This window comes from Emydura macquarii, unplaced genomic scaffold (genome assembly GCF_026122565.2).
Source record: "Emydura macquarii macquarii isolate MOO-44397 ecotype Brisbane River unplaced genomic scaffold, CSIRO-AGI_Emac_v2 contig_3044, whole genome shotgun sequence".
Lineage (NCBI taxonomy): Eukaryota > Metazoa > Chordata > Testudines > Chelidae > Emydura > Emydura macquarii.
In genome coordinates this window covers 2,932,626-2,953,121 of record NW_027133181.1, presented here as the reverse complement: position 1 = coordinate 2,953,121, position 20,496 = coordinate 2,932,626, and the positions used below count along the sequence as shown (strand labels likewise).

The window sequence follows — 20,496 nt, the reverse complement described above, 5'->3', positions numbered from 1 at the left end:
GGTCAAGGAGGAGGAGCAGGGGTAATGCTAGCAGACACATTGCTGTATATGTTCTCTGGTCAAAACTCAGCACAGGAGGAACAGTAGGAGCAGTAGCTCCTCTTGACTTCAGGCTATAGTTGTGACTACAGAGTGGCTGTGCTATCAATCCCCAGACAGGAGTGGAGGGATTATTCTTTCTTCCAAACCCTGCAGAATTACCCAACATGTTCCATAGTTACTCAGAATATGCTCCGGGTTAAGGATTTTGCCCTTAGTGAGTGAATGAGAAGGTAATATGGCAGTAATTAGAAAGTTTGCTTATTAGCATCTGTTTTAGTGAGAGCTGTTTATTCTCTTTCCCAGCCAGGGAGAAAAGGGTAAGGAAGAGATTTAAAATGTAGAAGTTGTGACCAGAAAGAGAAGAAAGGGCAAAATTCCAACAAGGTGCTTTGACCTCAATCTGTTCTGAGTCTCTGTGTTGTGTTGAAGTTTGTTAGTATCCACTTATATTAGAGCACATTGTAATAGGGCAGCCTGCCACCCAGCCCTGTTCAATTAGGCCCACCCCTTTATACCTATACAGGTTGTTGGATTTAAGAGAAAGAAAGCTGAGCAGTTCAAAAGCTGTCGGTGAAGGAGAGCAGACAGGCTGCTTCTGCTTGGGGCGAGGAGCTGGGCTTGGTCCTGAGATAAAGGAGGACTATAGCCTGCTTGAGCCCTTGAGGGGAAAGTAGGCCTGACCCAGATGGCTGATTAGAAAAGAGCCATGGAGCCAGTTGCTAAGCAGGAAGACAAACCATTGTAGCTGGAATCCTACCTGAGAGGAAAGGGACTGAAGGATGAATCTGCTGGGCTTGGGATTCTTTTGTTAGGTATGCTTGTTGGCTTTGGACTAAGTGACTTTGTTATTTTTTAAAGTGGTTTACAGCCTGTAAATATCACACTCACCACAAGAGGACAAGGAAAATCTGTGATCTCTCTCTGTCTCTCACTCACACACTTTTAGGTGAAAGAAAAGGGTGAACCTTTAATACAACATTTGAGTAGGTACTAGGAACAGAACTGTGATGATATATCTCATTACACTAAAATTGAATATTTCTGCTATGGAACAGCTAAACAGTAAGACATTACATAATTGTTTTAACAGTTTATGGATTTTTTTTTATTGTGCCATTAGCATTTGGTTTTGTTATTACAATCAAATTTTTCATTACATGAATGATTATTGTAATTAAAAAAAATTACATAAACTAAATTTCCACAAAGCATCAGTTCATTTGCATCAGCAAAAATGAACTCAGGCTTGCTATATAGATCTGTAGGTGGTAGAAAAACCCAAACACTATATATTTATTTGAACCTTTGAAGAAATCCAGTTCAGAATCACTGAACTTCTCTCGAAGCATAGTCATAGCAGTCAGAATACACTGCTATGAAACCTTGTCACAAACATGCTTTGGCAGATGGGCAAAATAAGACTTCTTCAAATAGCACACATCTGATCTGAAAAAAGCTTTTTTGGTAAGAGAGGTGAATATAAAATACCAAGACAAATACTATGCTGAGTGCAGATCTTAGAAGCAAGGATTTAAAGTTGACTGGAGGACCACAGTTCTATTTCACAGCAACTTTTGAGATTTCAAAATTGTTTTTATTCTGTGTTGGAACAAAACCAAACTGTTTGAACATTTTCAGAAACATAGAATTGTGTCTGTTCAGAAAGGGTGTGTGTGAAGAATTCTTAGATAAGTGAATTGTGGAACAAATCAAATAAGTAACACATGAGCCAATCAGACTTCATAGCTGGAATGCATTAAATCAGAAACTCCTAGAACCAGAGAATACAGAGGCTTTAGATTCTTTGCTTGGTACTTTTTTGATATGCCATTCCTGAATATACCAATTTGTATTACCATTGATTTTAAAAAAACTGGAAGAATACAAGTGAGGCCAAAATGTAATTCGTTTTTCCTTATAACTCAGTATTGCCAACCCTAAACATTCAGAAATTGTAAGGAGGACTTAAAATGAGATCATAAAAAAATAATTATTGGGTTTCCTCTTCTGTTTTATATTTGAGCTATAGGATATACTCAGGTCACATTTTCAGGCTTTTGTTTGCAATCATCAGTGTTGAAAATTATTTTTGTACATTTTTTTTTCCGATTTTTTTCACATAAGCAGTTGACTCCCAGAGCTGGGGCTCTAAGGAAAACACCAAATGTTCAGACTTGTGATAAAATTGTGAGAGTTGGCAACACTGTGACTTAATGAATAAATATTAATATTTAAATGGTGTCAAGGTAGCACAACAGATGAAGCTGCAGAGGTTTATATTAGAACACCGTGAAGTATTCAAAATAAATAGAAGATCTTGATTTCTGCAGATCTCAAACTCCTTCTGACATATGGCAAAAGTCTGGTCTGCCTACTCAAAGCACTCTTTGGCAGAGACTGGTTATCCAATCTGAAAATATTTGCACACAATATGCTGATAACTTGGTTGTCATAACCAGGTTGTGTGGGGTCAGACCTAGTGGTCAGAGCAGCAGGTACTAAGGGGGGGTCAGAGTCCAAGACAGGCCAGAAGAAAAACAAAGAGTCAGGAGGCTGACAGGTCAGCAGCTGGAGTCTGAGATCTCTCACATGCAGGGTCTGAAGCAAGACAGATAGGGAGTCTGTACTGTTGTTTAGACAACTACTTGGCATGACTTTCTGGTTGGCTGGCAGCAGTACTTAAATTAGTGGGCTGTGAGAAGTTGCCACTGAGGTCTTGCTAGGTGGTACTTCCTGCTGGGCCTACCCTCACATGGTCCTCCTGCAGACACCTTATCTAACTCTCCGTGGTGATATGGCGGTAGCAGTAGTCCAGAATGCCTATGGTTCCAGGTTCTAGCCTTGTAGTTCTTACACAGGTGGATTCTGAATGCTTTCATGTATTCCTAAACAACACCATTTCATGTGCATCACGAAAATGAAACTCCTAGGAAAATAAATAGATCAAGAAAGAAGTAACTGCTGTAAGAACATGTAAAAACATTTTTCCTTCAGAGAAAGCATGTACAGAGTTTTGCCTCAATATGTCAGCAAACCAAATGTAGATCAAAAGTGATTCAAATACCCCAGAAGATTAACTTCACATGAAGCTAAATTATCCAACATCACACTAAAAATTATATATAACTACATCTTAGGCCAATTGTGATTGTTCGTATTAAAATAATGTCCTGCTGTTTCATGCTTCTTTCATTAAAACGTGACTTATTCATTGTGCTCCATATCCATATGTCACTTTGCAAAATGAATTTTTTCATAGAATCCAAGGTTCAGCATACATTTTTACCACTGAAGCCCGGAGATTTGAAGGCGTAGTCATAGACTTCCTAAATATTTCAAAGCAACATAGACAATGACAGAACTATGGGGAAAAAAGGACGCCTAAATGTTCTGTGAAATGGTTTCTGTGATTTCCATATCAATTGTCAGAAGCAATCAGTGTCCTAGACATGACTTTGAAATTAGTAAAGATGTTGATATTGCACTTCTAGAAATAGTTGCTGTGCTAGTTAAATTCCACATCTGGATTGCAATGTCACACGCTGTCTTGGACTAGACATTTCCAGTTAGAATAGTTTGTGACTGAATAAGCATTGTGGTTACTGTGACATTTCCCTCTAAAAGATTAATTTAAAACACTATGTACATGCTCCACAGGTCCACTTATTTTGTGGATTATAGCTATGATTTATTAGTGACATTGCCAGAAAGGGGGAAAGCTATGCAAAACTCTGAGTTGTGGACTGAAGTAAATAATATGTCATACTATTTAAACATCTGATAATGCAACCACAGAGAATATATAGAGGAAAGGAACTGGTAGATTGCTGAACATTTAGAAGCAGAAACCAAATAGTTTGGAGTGAGAAGAGGGTGGCAGATTTCTCTTCTCATCTTCTAATTCCACCCAGGTAAACAATTAAATCTTTGATCTAAAGCTCCACTTACCCTATGACTGTGTCTTCTCTACTATCTTATGAATAATTAGTGTACATAAAATGAAATTCACCTGGGATCTCTGCTGAAAATGACCAATGATACACCCATTGCCTACATATGCAGATACTCAAGTATCAGCATATTGACTTTTTTAGGACACGGTTTCTGTCCTCCTTATGTTGCAGCCACATACACCGAAACTGGTAAGAGATAGGGTAGCCAATCAGCTACTGGTGGAATGATGGAAAGTAAAAATGACTTTTGACTGAGAATCAAAAGCCACAAGGATTAACTGTTGCTCCTGGCTCTGCTTAGTGACTGCAGGAAAAGCTGCAGGTCCTGTGACATTTCCTTTTGCTGCATTTAGAGTTGCAGTCATGGCTCTAGATTTTTCTTTGCTGTTGCTATTTGCCCTTAATATTTATGATTTCATAGTGCATTTTAATTAAAGTTTGCCCCAATCATGACTATAACTACAGCTTGTCAAAAATACTAAAAAATTCACAAAGTGATTGAAGTTGTTCCCATTTTGCAGACCTTGAAATATAATATTTCCCCATATTTTTTTATTTCAAATGTTTGAAAGTTTTAATTTTGAGGATTTCTCCCCCTTTCTCTCTTTTTCCTCTTTTAGTATTTACAAGCAGTAAAATGAATAATGTCCATTTGGTTGGTTCCTCCTTCCCTACCCCCACATCTATTTTTTTCCATTTTTCACTTTGCAACTTATTAAAAATAGTTGAAGTTTTGAAAAATTAGAGTGGAAAAAGGAAAAACAAAAATGGACTCTTTCTTCCTTCCCCAAACTCTTATTCATTATTCATTCTACTGCATGTAATAGCAAAAAGGGAAAGAGGAGGAGAAATGGGAGGGAAAACAAACTTGTAGTTTTATCTTCTAAATTTTGGTTTTGGTGAAAAGACCAAACCTTGTCATGAACATTGTTTTTGATTTTGAAATCAAATGTTTTAAATGAAATGTTTTGCCCTGCTCTAATTACAATAGCATCTACTCCTGCCTGTTGGAGATTACATAGGGTTTTAGGGCAGTAATAGTTTGAGAACTCTTACTCTAATCCAGCAAAGCATTTAACCTGTGATCAGTCTAACAGGACTACGCACATGATTAAAATTAAGTATGTGTTCAAGTGCTTTGCTGGAATGGGGCTAAATTACTTAACATTTTGCAGGATCCAGCTCTTCCTCTGCTCAGACATGAGTGTCATGGAAAATTGTCCCTTTCTCACCAGGAGAGAAGGGACAATTCCAGCAGACTATTATAACTTATTTTTCCTAGTTTTTCTCAGTTGTTGCTTTTGGTCCCTGAATTTACATTCTTTCCAAACATATCTCTCCTTGAACTCTCCCTCTAAACATATAGCTAACTGCAAAACATATGCTCATTTATTTTTGACTGTGCACAGGTGAATGAATTTCTCTCTCTCCAGCTGTGCAGAAACCAAATGTCAGACTCAGTAACTTGATTTTATTTCTAATTGATATTCCAAAATGGCTTTTCCATAAGACTCTTCATTAAAAAGGAATAGCTGGAATGAAAAAAACCCCACTCATGTCTTTTCTATTAGGAACATTTTTTCACAGTTAACTCCAGCATATGTGTTGCTTTCCTGGAGCTCTGATAGGTTGCCTAGGTGTTTAAAGTGTGATAATGCTGGTCTGCATTTATAGGGGCTCATAAGAGGGATCCAGGAATAGATAAACATGACTGGGGATTTCCATCCCCTTAGCCAGCCGTTCAGAAAGCAGGAGAATTAAACAATAGTTTCAGTGTGTTTTAACAATAAAAAATTCCTGGACAACTGGACTTCAAATCTGCTTAGCCTGCAGTTAATTTTGGATATGGAAGATCCAAGCAATTTTTGGCTCTCTTGTTAGGTGGAACGCTGCAATCAATTATTGTTCAGTAATCAAGTTTTCTGATAGGAAAGATTGTGATGGAAAAAATGATTATTTTTTTAAAAAAGCTCAGAGTTTTTGTTTGCAAGATTCCATTGGGAAGTCTTTGCTCATCCTTGGCCAGTTAGGTAGGGTCTATGTTTTCAGCAAAACTTGCTTGCTCTCTTTGCCATATCCTTGCCTCATCATCTGGGAGGTGCAACTGCAAACCATTATTTTATACTTTCATGACTTCATGATAGTTGTTTGGCACATGATAGAAAAACAATAAATTTAAAGCTTTTAAATTTAAAAGCATTTTGCTTTTCTTAATCTTTGGTAGTTAGAACTATAGCAAAGTTTCTGAGGTTTTGGAGGATTTCTCCTTCTTTATGTTACTAGATGAGTTTTATATTTAAGGCCAAACATTTCAAATGTGGGTGCCAAAATCTAGAGGTACTGAGCTGATTTCAGTGGGAGAGAGGGGTGCTTACTGCCTGTGAAAATCATTTGCTGTAGGCTTTTGAAGGGCATTGGATTAGGTCCTTACTATGGATTTAGTTGCCTAAATTTAGGCACCCAAGTCTATGCCTTAAATAACTTGCCCAATACAATCTGAGTCTGAGAATAAAACAGTCTGACAATAAAGCTCAGGTCTGCTGATTCCCAGTCTTGTGCCTTAATTGCATGACCATCCTTCTCTCTCTCTCTCTCTCTCTCTCTAAAATGTAGTGGACCACATACAATATTTATGCCCATTGATCCATTGACTTCAAGTTGTCTTAAATATGTGTGAGAAAGCACAGTTTGGCCAAGTATGTACTTTCATGTTAAAGGAAAAATGTATTTGCTCTGGAATATATTCATGTTTACAAAGATGGGGCAGTAAAACACATAAAAATACTATTAGCAGCTTGAAATATTTGTCTTTTTTTTATTGTCCAGCAGCTCATCTAGAAAAGCACTCTGAGCTGGGTGGAATTTTATACTGACATTTGGAGCATTTGCCTCTTTCAAAATTAGTTGAAAGCATTGTGGGGAGGTGAAGGGTAGTAATAGGGAAAGAATGAGATTCTTCACATAAATATATGCCCCATATTCTAAAAGACCTCTTTACATTCCACACTTATACACTGTGCTTGATTAATAAGTGAAACTCCTAGGGACATCACATCAACACTGGTAGGGATTACTCTAGGGTGCCACTTATATAAAGAGGAAATGGAGGGCCCTTTCCTACCTGAGCCAAATCTCCCCTTGAATTAAATGTGAAACTTGGACAAGCAAGGAGACAGAATTGGGGGTAGGGAGGGACCTCTTTCTAACACTCTTGTTAAAGAAAAATTAACTCACAGGCAAGACTAATTCCTGACCCTCACTATCGCTTGTTCATGAAGAGATCCAAAGCTGCTCCTCATCCTCCAATATCAACTGGTTGTACAGATAAAACTGTGCAGTGCCAGATGTTTCTTTTCCTCAGTCCTTTTATCATCAATGTACCTGCTCTTCCTGGAACACGAGCCCAGGGTGAGAACTGAATGCTGATCAGGAGAACCCACTTCACTCTGTTTGACATAGGAGAGAATCATTCTGCTCAGGGTTTGGCATCCTACTCTGGTCATGTGTTTCAGGAAGATGAGGGAGTGCTGATAGTAAGAGGGATTAAAGGAAAGAAGCAGGCCAGTGGGGTGAAGTGCTCCCAGGTTGCCAGCAAGCAGTGAGGTGAAAGGGAAAAGGAACAACAGGGAATATGGGAAGGATGTGTCAAAGGCACAGAAAAACAAAGGGCAGGGGAAAGAAAATGAAAATGGGACAGTAATACAGCAGAAAGAACAGACTGAATACAGAACAAGCAGGAGGGAACAGAATTGGGGATGGTAGAGATCAAATCTGAAAAGAGAGTACTACAATGGAGAAATGAAGAAGAGCTTAAGCCCCTTTGGTATGTAAAAGAATATTATATTTTGGTCACACAGAAAGAAAAAGAGACTAAATTTAAAGGGAGAGAAGACAAGAAGTGGAGAGAGTGAGAACTGGAGTTGGAACCAGAGCAATGTAGAAGGGAATAAAGAAATGTAACCAGGGAAATAAACAACAGGAAAGGATGCCAATGACTTATAAGGGTAGTGGCTGTTATTTATTAATGTTTCCAGCTTTTATTATAATTCCCTGGAAGACATCCTATAACTCTACATTTTGGGAAGCATAGAGTGCAATATTCTGTGGGGAATTGAAGTATTATTGCTTTGTAGTGTTGCCGTTTGCTAAGAGGGATATGTGAAATTCCCAATTCAGTATATACACACATCCACTGAAGATATTTGCAATCATACAGATAGTCTGGAGAGCAGTATGGGTCTTTCATAGTTATATAATCCAATCCCAGAATTCACAGATGCAAAAAGGAATGGACAGTCAACGTTCAAATATAGCCATTCAGACAGTTTTCCACAAGAAGACTACTATCAGACTTTATATGGGACAGAATGAGTGACTAAAACTACAGTAATCTATTTCTTTTTCAGTGTGTGACATTAATTTAGCCAAAGCTTGGAGTGAAAAGCTGCAATCTTTTGCGGTAACACAATTTTAAACTATTGAACATCTGCCATAAGAAAGAATATGGACATTGGACATTTTGGGGTTTACTAAGCGTCCTGCAAAGGGCTAACAGGGAACACTGTACATTTTGAACTGGAATCCAGCCAGAAATATCTTTATCATAATGAACTGTTAAAGATGGTGCATCTCGGTTGAGGCCATTTGAAAAGCAACTTTCTGGAGGATGAAAGATAGAGTGAATCATAATGCTAACAAAGGATAAACTGATACTCACTACTGATAGACAGAAGCAGAACACTGACATTCTTGTCCAGGATTAACAGCTATCATCATGAAGAGCAATAGAAACATTTTGTTTTGCATTTGCAGCTTTCAGCATCAAACACAGAGGTTATATCTTCATGGACGAAACAGTGAGGGAGAGGTTTCAGTCAAGTTTGTGGAGTCTAGGCTACAATCTGGCCAGCAAACACATCTTCCGATGTGTTAGCCTACATCTTAATGGTGCTTCTCAGCCGTGTTAAACTAACTAGAGGAAGTAACATGACTGAAAAACAGAGAGAGACATAAAAACAGCCACTTAACTGCATGCTTGAAAAATGGTAGGTTGTCAAAGATGTCTCCTGTAATACTATTGAGACTCAGGAGTCACCTGATGGTTTACATTTATAGTCTTGCAAGTTCTGCTTAATTAACTATATAGGCAATTGGATTTTGGAGAAGTGCTCATTGCCAGTTGGGATGCAAATATTTGTAGAAGTTAAGTTTTACCTGCCAAGTTTGTTTCACTGCCTGAATATGCATGTTTGACTAGAATAATTTCTTATGACCAGCTGCTATGTGGAAAGATGTGTTTTATTAAAAATGTGTTTTTTCTGTGCTAAAATTGAAAGGTTAACATAGCTGAATTGATTTATTTTAATCCAAGATGTAAGGCTGCAGTATATGTTGAATGATAGTACTCTCTGTATCTTAGAACTGTATACTTTGAGAGATGATATTAAAGCTACAGTGCCTTGGTGCACCTGTGGCAGGTGATGAAGCCTCTGGAGAATGGTGATTTTGACTACCCCCTAAGCTCTATGGGTATGTCTAGACTGCAGTTAGACACCTGTGGCTGGCCCATGACATCTGGCTTGGGCTCACGGGGCTTGGGCTGCAGGGCTGTTTAGTTGTGGGGTAGATGTTTCGACTTCGGCTGTAGCGTGATCTCTGGGAACCTCCCACAGTCCTAGAGCCTGGGCTCCAGCCTGAGCCTGGATGTCTACACTGCAATTAAACAGATCCTTATCCTGAACCCCACGAGCCTGAGTCAGCTGGCATGTGCCAGTCGTGGATTTTTAATTGCAGTGTAGACATACCCTAAGTGAGCATATTCTCTGGCTACAATTAGCACACCTTTTTAAAGGACTCAGCATGCACCTCTAGCCAGTGGGCCTCTGTGTAGTGTGAAGCACAAGTAATAGAGCTAATCCTCCCTTTGTATTCAGAATATACAAACTCTAGGTCTCTTAATCAGTCCCTGCTGATTTATCCTCATAGTATTTTTAAAGCTTGTGTTTAATATATTTTGATTATAGTGCATGTCAATAAAATGGATTTTTTTTAAATGAAATCACTGGCCCTGATACGTTACTCTGTGTAAAATTCTTTTAAATGGGATGGATTTGTCCCTTTACCTGGACTGGTATTCAATGTCCAATGAATTTTGATAATTATTTGGTGTCTGATTATGCTTTTAAAAATGGATTTAAAGATGGATGCCATAAATGTTTAAAAATGCCATGCCACAGTAGCAGGTTTATATATTCATTTGATTGTTCATTTCTGATTTTTGGGAAAAATCTTCAAAATAATTTCCTATAAATCTCAGGAAATTGAAAAAAGAGGAAAATGGAAAGTGGGTTGCAATTTCTCCCAGTTGGCCATCGGTCAGTCTGGAGTGAGGCAGCTTTTTTGCCAGTCAGAATGCTGATAGTCAGTGAGCAAATTATCATACAAGCTATCCAGATGCCAGATGGAATAAAGTAAAGGTAACAATTATGCTGTTGATATTTAATATGTGATACATTTGATTATTTTAGATATATTGCATTAATATTGCTGTCCATAAATTGGGAACAGCTGTGGTTAAAATATCCTAGATTGCCAACACCAACTATCTGACTATGGAATTTCTGTGGTTAAATATTTGTTAGATAATATTTTGTTTCTCATGGTTAGTTATGCCTCCATAGCCAACATTGTGTGACTGTCACTTGGTCATGTCCGGTGGTATTGCAACAATTTTTATAGTGGAAATGCTGAAAGCCATTGAACAAAACAGTAAACCCTGTATATGATGGAAATCACTTTAAGCAAGGAGTGCTGCTTCACTCCCAGCACCCCTGGTCAGGTCTCTTATTTTCAATTTTAAAAACGGCTGTTCAGAAAGGGTTCACAGAGGTTCAGAAAGGGTTCAGAGAGCAACAATAATGATTTGCAGTCTGGAATACCTGACGTATAGTGAGAGACTAAAGAAAATAAATCTATTTATTTTAACAAAGAGAAGATTAAGAGGTAACTTTAACATGGTCTATAAGTACTTCCACAGGGAGAATATATAGAGTGCAAACTCAGGGAGCCTCTTTCAAACTTCTTAAAAACACTTTATTGCAAAATATAGCTTACCATTTACTGTTTTCACCTGAGAAAGCCCAATATATGCCCATGAAAGTCAACTGCTTTTAATTTCTGTTTTGTAAAATATGCCAATTTAAAAAACAAACAAACTAAATGAACAAAAAGAGCCAAAAAACCAAACAAAAACAAAAAAACCCCAACACCACAGAACTATCACTGTATAACACAACTATTTCCAGGGCAAGATTTCCCAAACCTCTTACTGATTTTTTTCATTTCTCTGCACACATGACTTTTGTCCTGGTTTGTTATGGTAAAACGTAAATGGGCAGATAATAATTTCAATGAAATCAGTCCCCATCCTTTTTTCCTCCACCGTTCTGAAGCACTTCAGTGTGTCTGTTAATAGATGAATATGCTATCTGAGTATGCAAACTGCATACGTAAAGGTTTTCCTATCCTTAAAATTTTTTTCTGGTCTCCAATCAAGAGGGAAAACTCAAAATATCTCAAGATTTTCATGAACTGGAAATGAAGAGAAAATTCAGGCCAATCAAAATGTTCTGTTTCAATAATTTCCAAATGAATTTTTGTATTTAAATTTTTTAAAATTGTTTTAGTTTAATTAGTTACATTTCAAAATGAAAAGACTTTCACAGTAAAAAAACTGGAATTTTTCATTTTGTAATTATTTTTCATCACTTTTGGAGTTATAGAATGATAGATGATTGGGAATGGAAGGGACCTCAGGAGGTCATCTAATGCAACCCCCTGCTCAAAGCAGGACCAACCTCAATTGAATCATTCCAGCTGGGGCTTTGTGAAGCTGCACCTTAAAAACCTCTAATAATGGAGATTCCATCACCTCCCTAGGTAACCCATTTCAGTGCTTCACCATGCTTCTAGTGAAAAAGTTTTTCCTAATATCTAACCTAGCCCCATTGCAACTTGAGACCATTGCTTCTTGTTCTGTCATCTGAGAACAGCCTAGCTCCATCCTCCCTGGAACCCCCTTTCATGTAGTTAAAGGCTGCTATCAAATCCCCCCTCACTCTTCTTTTCTGCAAACTAAACAAGCCCAGTTCCCTCAGCCTCTCCTCATAAGTCATGTGCTCCAGCCCCCTAATCATTTTCGTTGCCCTCTGCGAGACTCTCTCCAATTTGTCCACATCCTTCCTGCAGTGGGAAGCCCAAAACTGGACACACTACTCCAAATGTAGTGGAGTACTCACCAGTACCATATAGAGGGGAATAATTGTTTCCCTCGATCTCCTAGCAATGGTCCTCCTAATGCAGCCCAATATTACGTTAACCTTTTTGGCAACAAGGACACTCTGTTGACTCATATCCAGCATCTTGTCCACTGTAACTCCCAGGTCTTTTTCTGCAGAACTGTTGCCTAGTCAGTCCATCCCCAGTCCATAGCAGTGCATGGATTCTTCTGTCCCAAGTGCAAACTTGTCCTTGTTGAACCTCATCAGATTTCTTTTGGTTCAATCCTCCAATTTGTCTAGATCACTCTGTAACCTATCCCTACCTACCAGCGTATCTACCACTCCCCCTAGCTTAGCAAACTTGCTGAGGGTGCAATCCACCCCATCCTTCAGATCATTAATGAATATGTTGAACAAAACCAGCCCCAAGGCCAACCCCTGGGGCACTCTGCTTAATAACAGCTGCTAACTAGACATTGAGCCATTTATCACCACCATTTTAGCCTGATGATGTAGCCAGCTTTTTATCTACCATATAGTTCATTCATCCAACCCATACTTCTGTAACTTCCTGGCAACAATACTGTGGGAGACCAAATCAAAAGTTTTGCTAAAGTCAAGGTATATCATGTCCACCACTTTCCTCACATCCACAGAGCCAGTCATCTCATCATAGAAGACAATCAGGTTGGTCAGACATGACTTGCCCTTGGTGAATCCATGCTGACTGTTCCGGATCACCTTCCTCTCTTCCAAGTGCTTCAAAATGGATTCCTTGAGGACCTGCTTCATGATTCTTCCAGGGACTGAGATGAGGCTGATTGGTCTGTAATTCCCCATCTTCTCCTCTTTCCCTTTTTTTAAGATGGGCAATATATTTGCCTTTTTCCAATTGTCCAGGACTTCCCCAATCGCCATGAGTTTTCAAAGATAATGATCAATAGCTCTGCAATCACATCAGTCAACTCCCTCAGCATCCTTGGATGCATTGCATCTGGCCCCATGGACATTGTGCATGTCCAACCTTTCTAAATAGTCCTGAACCAGTTTGTTCACCACTGGGGGCTGCTCATCTCCTCATATTGTGCTGCACTGTTAGGAGGTTCATCAAAACAGAACTTATTTTGCAAACAGTTTTCGTTCAGAAGAATTGGCATTTTTTGACAAAAAATGTTTTTTCAAAAAATTCCCAAGCAGCTCTGTATCTGAGAACATTGAGATACCAAATTTCCATCCCCAGCTTTTAAGATGAGAATAAGCACAGGTGAATCTCTTTTATTTCCATCCCCAGCTTTTAAGATGAGAATAAGCACAGGTGAATCTCTTTTATGCTTAATGAAATTAGACTTGAGGTTCCAGTAGAAAGGGGGAAGAAGAGGATGACCCACAGCTTGTTACTGTGCCCTTCTCCTTGATGGGAGGGAGTGTGAAGAAAAAGAAAGTAGCATTTACCCAGACATCTCTCATTGGCCCTATGGGAGGAATGTGTGTAATATTTCCATCTCCAAGTATTTAAAATCATGATTCAGGCCTTGCAAAACCCTGAGATTTAAAATAATAATCATTAATAGTAAATGCGATGTTCTTTTTAATTACTTTCTGGGTTTTGAGCACTTAAAATTTATTTTTTTCTAGGGTTTTCTCTGCAACTGTGTGGTCTAGAAATTCAGTTTTTGAACTTCTTAAGTAATTATCTGATGCCAGGAGTGGCAGCATTAAGGAAAACATCAAATGTCAGAGAGGTGAAATAAAATGTTCAGAGCAGGCAACACAGTCAGCTTGGACATCTACTCCCTCCCTGACATCTCTGCACTGCAAGTGAAACCTGACTCCCCTCTTACTCTTGATGTGTTTAAAAGTGAAGGATTTGTAGTCTGTCTTTCACCCTTCACATCATCTTTAGAGTGACACGCAGTGTCCTGTTGCATGTTCTGATTTTGGGGGCGGAGGGTAGTAGAGGCAGAAAGTAAGTCCTCCATCCAAGGAACCCTAATCTCAAGGAAAATTCTCCTGAAAAAAGAACCTCATTGCATTAAGCAACAATGAAAGTGCAGAATTATTTATTGTATTCCTACTGTTTTGCATAGAGGAGCCCAGTGTATGTGTCTCAGGGGAAACTCCACCCTAGAGTTGAACTGCAAAAGGAGAATTTTAACTAACTAATGGTTTTTAAGGAGAGAAAATACAATAGAAACAGGATTTAATTCCACTTTGGCTGAACTCAGTAGCAAAATTCCTATTGACTTCAATTGGATCTGGAACTTTGCCTGAGAGAGAAACATCAGAGGAATGGGCACAGCCTCAGGGAAGAAAGAATATCAGACAGAAAATTAGGAAAGGCAGGGCAGAGAACAGTAGAGAACAAATGAGAGAAACTCAACAAAAGGTTTGGAAAATGCTTTTAATAGGAATAAAAGCTTGTATTTTAAAATATTGTTCGTATTACATGTAGATTGGTGGAATTGCTGATTCCACCAGCACTAATGAGAACACAAGCTTGTGTCCAGGGTCTCTTTAAATAAGGGAGTGAGTCTTTTCAGGATCTCCCTCCTTTACCTCCTGATGCTTTTCTTTTTTGAAATTCCCACATGTCCTTCCATACTGCGTTACTATTCCACCCCTTCAATCTGTGATAACAAGGCATTCTGGCTTCTCCTGGACTACTTTAGAGTTCTCAAACGAGAGTTAGCACTTTGTATACAGTTCTTTTCATCTTCAAAATCCTTTCCAGACATTAATTCATCCTCATTACACTCCTGTCAAATAGGTAAGTTAGTATAATGATGTATTTTACAAACAGGAAATCAGAGGCAGAAAGGTTAAGTGAGTTGTTCAGGCACAAAGACAGTAGGTATCAAGAGTTAGGGTTAGAACTCAATGGTATCTGATTCCCCCACCTGCATTCAGGTCACTAGACTATGCCCTTTACTCATCTAATGTTTACAATTTATTGTGATCAATTGCTCCCCAAATTCATTTTTCTCTCACTTTTAAATTCTCAATTGGTTTTAAACAAGTATGAATAGGCTTATGAGTAATTTGGCAAGGTTTTAAAAACTTCTCATTAAAGACAACCTTATTCATTTGAAGGGTTTTCTGGAAGTTCTCCCAGCTCTACTGAGACTATTTTAAGATTCTCATATAATATAAAGGATCGTGTAATTCTAATACTATACATCTTGCAATAGAACATACAGTGAGACTATGTTAAATTTAATAACCCCACCTGGAATCTCATGGGGAAATAATAAGGCAACAGTTACAAAAGACATATACTGAACTTTTAATTAATCTACATGCATATTAAGTAAAGCTCAATAAATTCAGATCTAATAAATGAAATATGGGGCTGGATGTATGAATAGTTATAGATTTACTGTAGTCTACTATTCTGTATAATTAGGGTCAACATTACGTTGTCATATACTGTACATACAGGAAAGATCTTCACTAATCTTTATAGAAAGAATGAAAATTCCTACCAGGGCAATGCATCAGGCAGCGGCACTCTTATTTCATTTTGTGTTTTTCAGTCTCACGCTTAATATTCAATATGTTTTAAGAGTTTGTCAAGGGGTGCCCAAAGATTGTGATGAACATTCTTTTATATCGTGGAGCTAAATCTAAAAAAATAATTAATGTTGAACCACTTGCAGAGCCTCAGTAAGTCTGTATTGGACATACACAAATGCCTACTGAATAATCACATCCATTGTTCTAAGACATCCGTTTCATTCCTACCCGAGAAGTGCTTAAGTTAGTACTGTAGTACCAATGCAGATCTTGCCTTACACAACAGAGAGAGAGACCACCAAAACTCCAGTAAGTTTTTAGAAGATTTCTTTTCTTTCTATGCATGCTTCAGATTTCACATATTTTAAGATTTTATTGCTTGTAAAGAGTAATCTGTAAAGCCTTTCCCCTTCTCCTCTCAGAAAAAAGTCTCTCTTGGTTACAAAGCCATTCTGCTATCTCAAACAACCCTTCATCCCCAGCAACTCCCCCCAACACACTTTAAATATAGCCTTGAATATCTGCCAGCTGCATACCCAGCCCTCACAGAGCAGTCTGCAGGGGAATTATCTTTCTGCCTTCACTTGGAAGCAGTGAGGAATAATCATGGGGCAGCAGAGGAAATTTCATATTTTGAGTTCTAACATTTAATTCAATCTCCGCTTTGCTCACTTGGCCCGATAGCTGATCCACCAAGAATTGCTCATGTAAGATATTTTGTAACTCTCTGTGGTTACCAGGAATCAAAATTGTATCTCAAGAGGCACAAGCTGAAGGTGGTTTATTCTATAAACTTCTCTAGGTCTCCAAATCAAACAACAACAAAAATTCTGGACTTATATACGGTAGTTTTGCTAGATCAGTAAAAAGGGTTTGGAGTGAGGAAACTGTTTTCCTTTCAGGATGTGGGGGAATTGAGTCATGGGGTGTGAAGGCAAAACAATTCCATGATACAGGCTATTAAGGAAAATTCATCTTAATGGAGGGAGACGATTCTAAACTGAACAGATATGTTGGTAATAATGGTGCTAGGTGAACTATACATAGGTAATAATGAACTTGAAAAGTATTGGCTTTTTTCCTGCTTGCAAATTATCTGTGAACAAACTATGATTTTAATTAATTTGTTTGTGGTTCAAAATGGTTCAACAAATATTTTATGAACATATTTCTGCCTCTGGGTTACTTGTGAATGATTTGCCATGGCACAATTTTTCTCCATTTAAATGAATAGAAATAAGCAAGCAGAGAGTTGATCCTTATATCTTCAACTGCTCAGCTATTCACTGTTTGATATTTGTGGTTTGTGACTGATATCCACCATAGGACCCATGCTACGATTTCTGTGCTGAATCACAGGAGGAGGCGGGAAATCAATGAGAATTCAAGATAGCCACCCTAGCAGTTTTGGTGACACCTCTCTTGTGAACACATTTGCACAAATATTCAGAAGCCTTATACTTTCCACAAACATTCTGGTGGGAAAAAAGGGTTTACAAACTATTCGTAGAATGTGGCAAAGACTGTTGACATGAATTTGATTTCTTTTTAATTATTCATCCACTTCTACTTATAACCTATTTTGAGTGTGGAGCTTGGGGAAAGGGAAAATCTTAGAATCATAGAAATGTAGGGCTGGAAAGGATCTTGAGAGTCCAGCCTGCTGCACTGAGGCAGTAAACCTACACCATCCCTGACAGATATTTGTCCAACCTGTTCTTAAAGACCTCCAATAATGGAGATTCCACAACCTCCTTGGGAAGCCTATATGAGAATGTAACTACCCTTATAGTTAGTTTTTCCTAACATCTAACCTAAATCTAACCTAAATCTTTGGTGCAAATTAAGTCCATTACTTCTGCCCGACTTTCATTGGACACGAAGAGCAGTTGATCACCATCCTCTTTATAACAGCCTTTAACATATCTGAAGACTGGTATCAGGTCCCCCCTTAGTCTTTTCTCAAGACTAAGCATGCTCAGGTTTTTTAACTTTTCTTCATAGGTCAGGCTTTCTAAACCTTTTATCATGTTTGTTGCACTCATCTGGATTTTCTCCAGTTTGTCCCCATCTTTCCTAAAGTATAACACCCAGAACTGGACACAGTTCTCTAGCTGAGACCTCAGCAGTGCTGAGTAGAGTGGAACAATTACACCTTGTGTCTTACATACAGCACTTCTGTTAATAAATCTCAGAAGGATATTAGCCTTTTTCACAACTGCATCACATTGTTGACTCATATTCATTTTCTGATCCGCTATGGTGCCCAATTTTCAGCAGTACTACCAGCTAGCCAGTTATTCCCCATTTTGTAGTTGTACATTTGATTTTTTCCTTCCTAAGTATAATGCTTGGCACTTGTCTTTATTGTCTAGTTGATTTCAACCAGTTCTTGAATTTGTCAAGGTCATTTTTATTATTGTATTCTTTTGAAAAAGATACATTGATTGTCAGTCCTGAGCTGAAAAATGTTTCTCTCCAATTTAGGGTGTCAATTGCCACTGTTGTCAAAGTTTGCATGAATAAGGTCTGCAGGATCCTTTGTTTTGAATGTATCTTCCTTACTTAAAACAAATGTGTGCAAAAATACTGATGAGATGAGTCACTCCTGGAACTCTCAGATGTGATTAGGGAGTATACACACACCTCAGGCCTATCAGGAACCTCCTGGGGAGAAGACACTTTGGTCCTGTGTACATTTGTATTAGCCCTGGTATTCGCTCCAGATGAATAATGCTCTGCAGTCTGGAGGTGCAGCCAACATACTCAGTTTGTTAACACCGAGCTGAATTAGGACACTCCTATTACCAGCAGCTGCTTGAATTATACACCAACCTCCAGTTTGTATGTGCAAGTGCACATAACTCTGCCAGGCCTTTGACAAGATGCCGTTATTGTTAAGTCTGCCTGGAGAGCTGTGACAAATGCAACCAACCTATTATATCTTCAGTTGAGTGATATCACATTTTCAGATAGGAAACAACATGCAGCACATACTCTTTTTGTATTCAGGGAAAGAATCCCACTTCTGTGGAATGCGGTGTGACACCATTGCTGATCACTCAACATCCCTTTATTATGGCAACTCATGCACTCCTGGACAAGAATGCTACTGGCTTTTTACCTTGTATGGATAATCAGTGCCACCAGGGAGCTGAGAACTATGTTCTGATAGAGTGGAATCATTGGTGGGAAAGAGAGTCTAACTTAGTCAGTAAATTCAGGAATCCATCACTGCACTTGCCTCCTTTTCCACTTTGAATGTAGATCCTCAGTCAGGCTCAACAAGCTACTCTCTGGCTTGTCCAGAGTTCCTGGAACTATTCACTGGCTTGGTTTCCTCCCCATGCTGTGACTGTCGGGCAGCATTACAGGCAATAACTCATATGATGGAAGAGTGCTTAATTGGACATCTGGAGGACGGTTTACAATACCTAGTCTCCCTTGATACAGAGGCCATAATCTGGTTATGGAACCTGGACGTTGAGCTCTGCACCTGCATATGAAAGGAACAGGAGGATCAGTCCTTTGGATAGTGCGGTATGCTTCACTTTCTGTGGGCAGTCAGATATTATGATGTGGGAGGGGAGGCATGACCTCACCATAGTCCCTTTCTGTGCTCTTTGAGACAAAGTGAATCCTTGGGGATCAGTTCCTGTGCTGCTTTGAATGCAAGGAGTGAGTTTGTTCCTGGATCTTGTGAGAAGTATAGAAGGGTTGGGAGAAAGATCTTTGCCCCTACAACAAGGGAAAGGAACAAACTGCCTAATACTACCTCCCTCCTATTACTGCTGTGAAAATCTGAACGTAACTAAAAGCAATTGAATGCTCTTCAGACTACCCAAATAGCAGCAGACACACAGTTTACTAGTAAGGTCTAATCTGTACTAATAGCCTTATAGAAATTAATGGAAAAGACTTATTAGGTCATCCAGTCCATCTTCCTGCCAGTGCAGGATTGTTCCCTACAGAGTAATTTCTACTGCTTTGTTCAGACTGCTTAAAGGACTCATGAGGTTTATGGCTTTGGCCTTTTGACAGTACATACTATGTTGAGCTTTCTGATTGTTTCAGGAGTATGAGTAAGAAGTAGATGGATTCCACATTCTCTAAGTGTCTGAAATTGGAACAGAAATGTAGCAAAATTACTTAGAATTAGGATTATGTAACATTTTAATTAAAACTGCTAACATATACAAGGACAAGGCTGAGCTCTAGCAGATGAAATTTTGCAGCTGACATTTTTTTGAACCACAGACTAGTGTTTGGCTTTTCTAGTAAATTGTACATAATTTTTAAGATAATGTAATCGTTAGTATTTCCTTGGTCTCTCTCATGTCTGTCTGTCTGTCCTGTCTCTCATCACTTTTTTGCCTTTCTTTCCATTTGGTCTTTAGATTATGACATATTTATATCTATCCCTCCTTTTGGACAGTATTATTATTTGATTTTCTTATCAACTCCCTTCTGGCCACCATAAACACATTTTCTTTCTCCCCACCCTCATCTTAGTTTTCTTCCATGTCTTTCTCTCTCTGACCATTTTACCCTCTGGATTCTTTTCCCTCCTACTTATTTCTCTGTGCCATCACTTTCTCTTCCTCAGGTTCAGCAAGGAATGGGTGTCTTTAAGGTTTACTACTCCATGTCCCAAGTGATGGACTCCCAGGAATGATGGGGTCTTCAAGGCTGCCTAGCTCATTCTTCCA

General features: G+C 38.6%; 1 long non-coding RNA gene across 1 annotated transcript in view; it reads left to right on the top strand.

Moving 5' to 3' along the window:
- Positions 1-693: 693 nt before the first annotated feature.
- LOC137141363 (uncharacterized) overlaps positions 694-20,496 on the top strand; it is a 128,424-nt gene continuing 108,621 nt past the window's right edge. Inside the window, exon 1 of the long non-coding RNA XR_010916605.1 lies at positions 694-854. This is a non-coding gene — a long non-coding RNA (uncharacterized lncRNA). The remainder of the gene's footprint in view (positions 855-20,496) is intronic.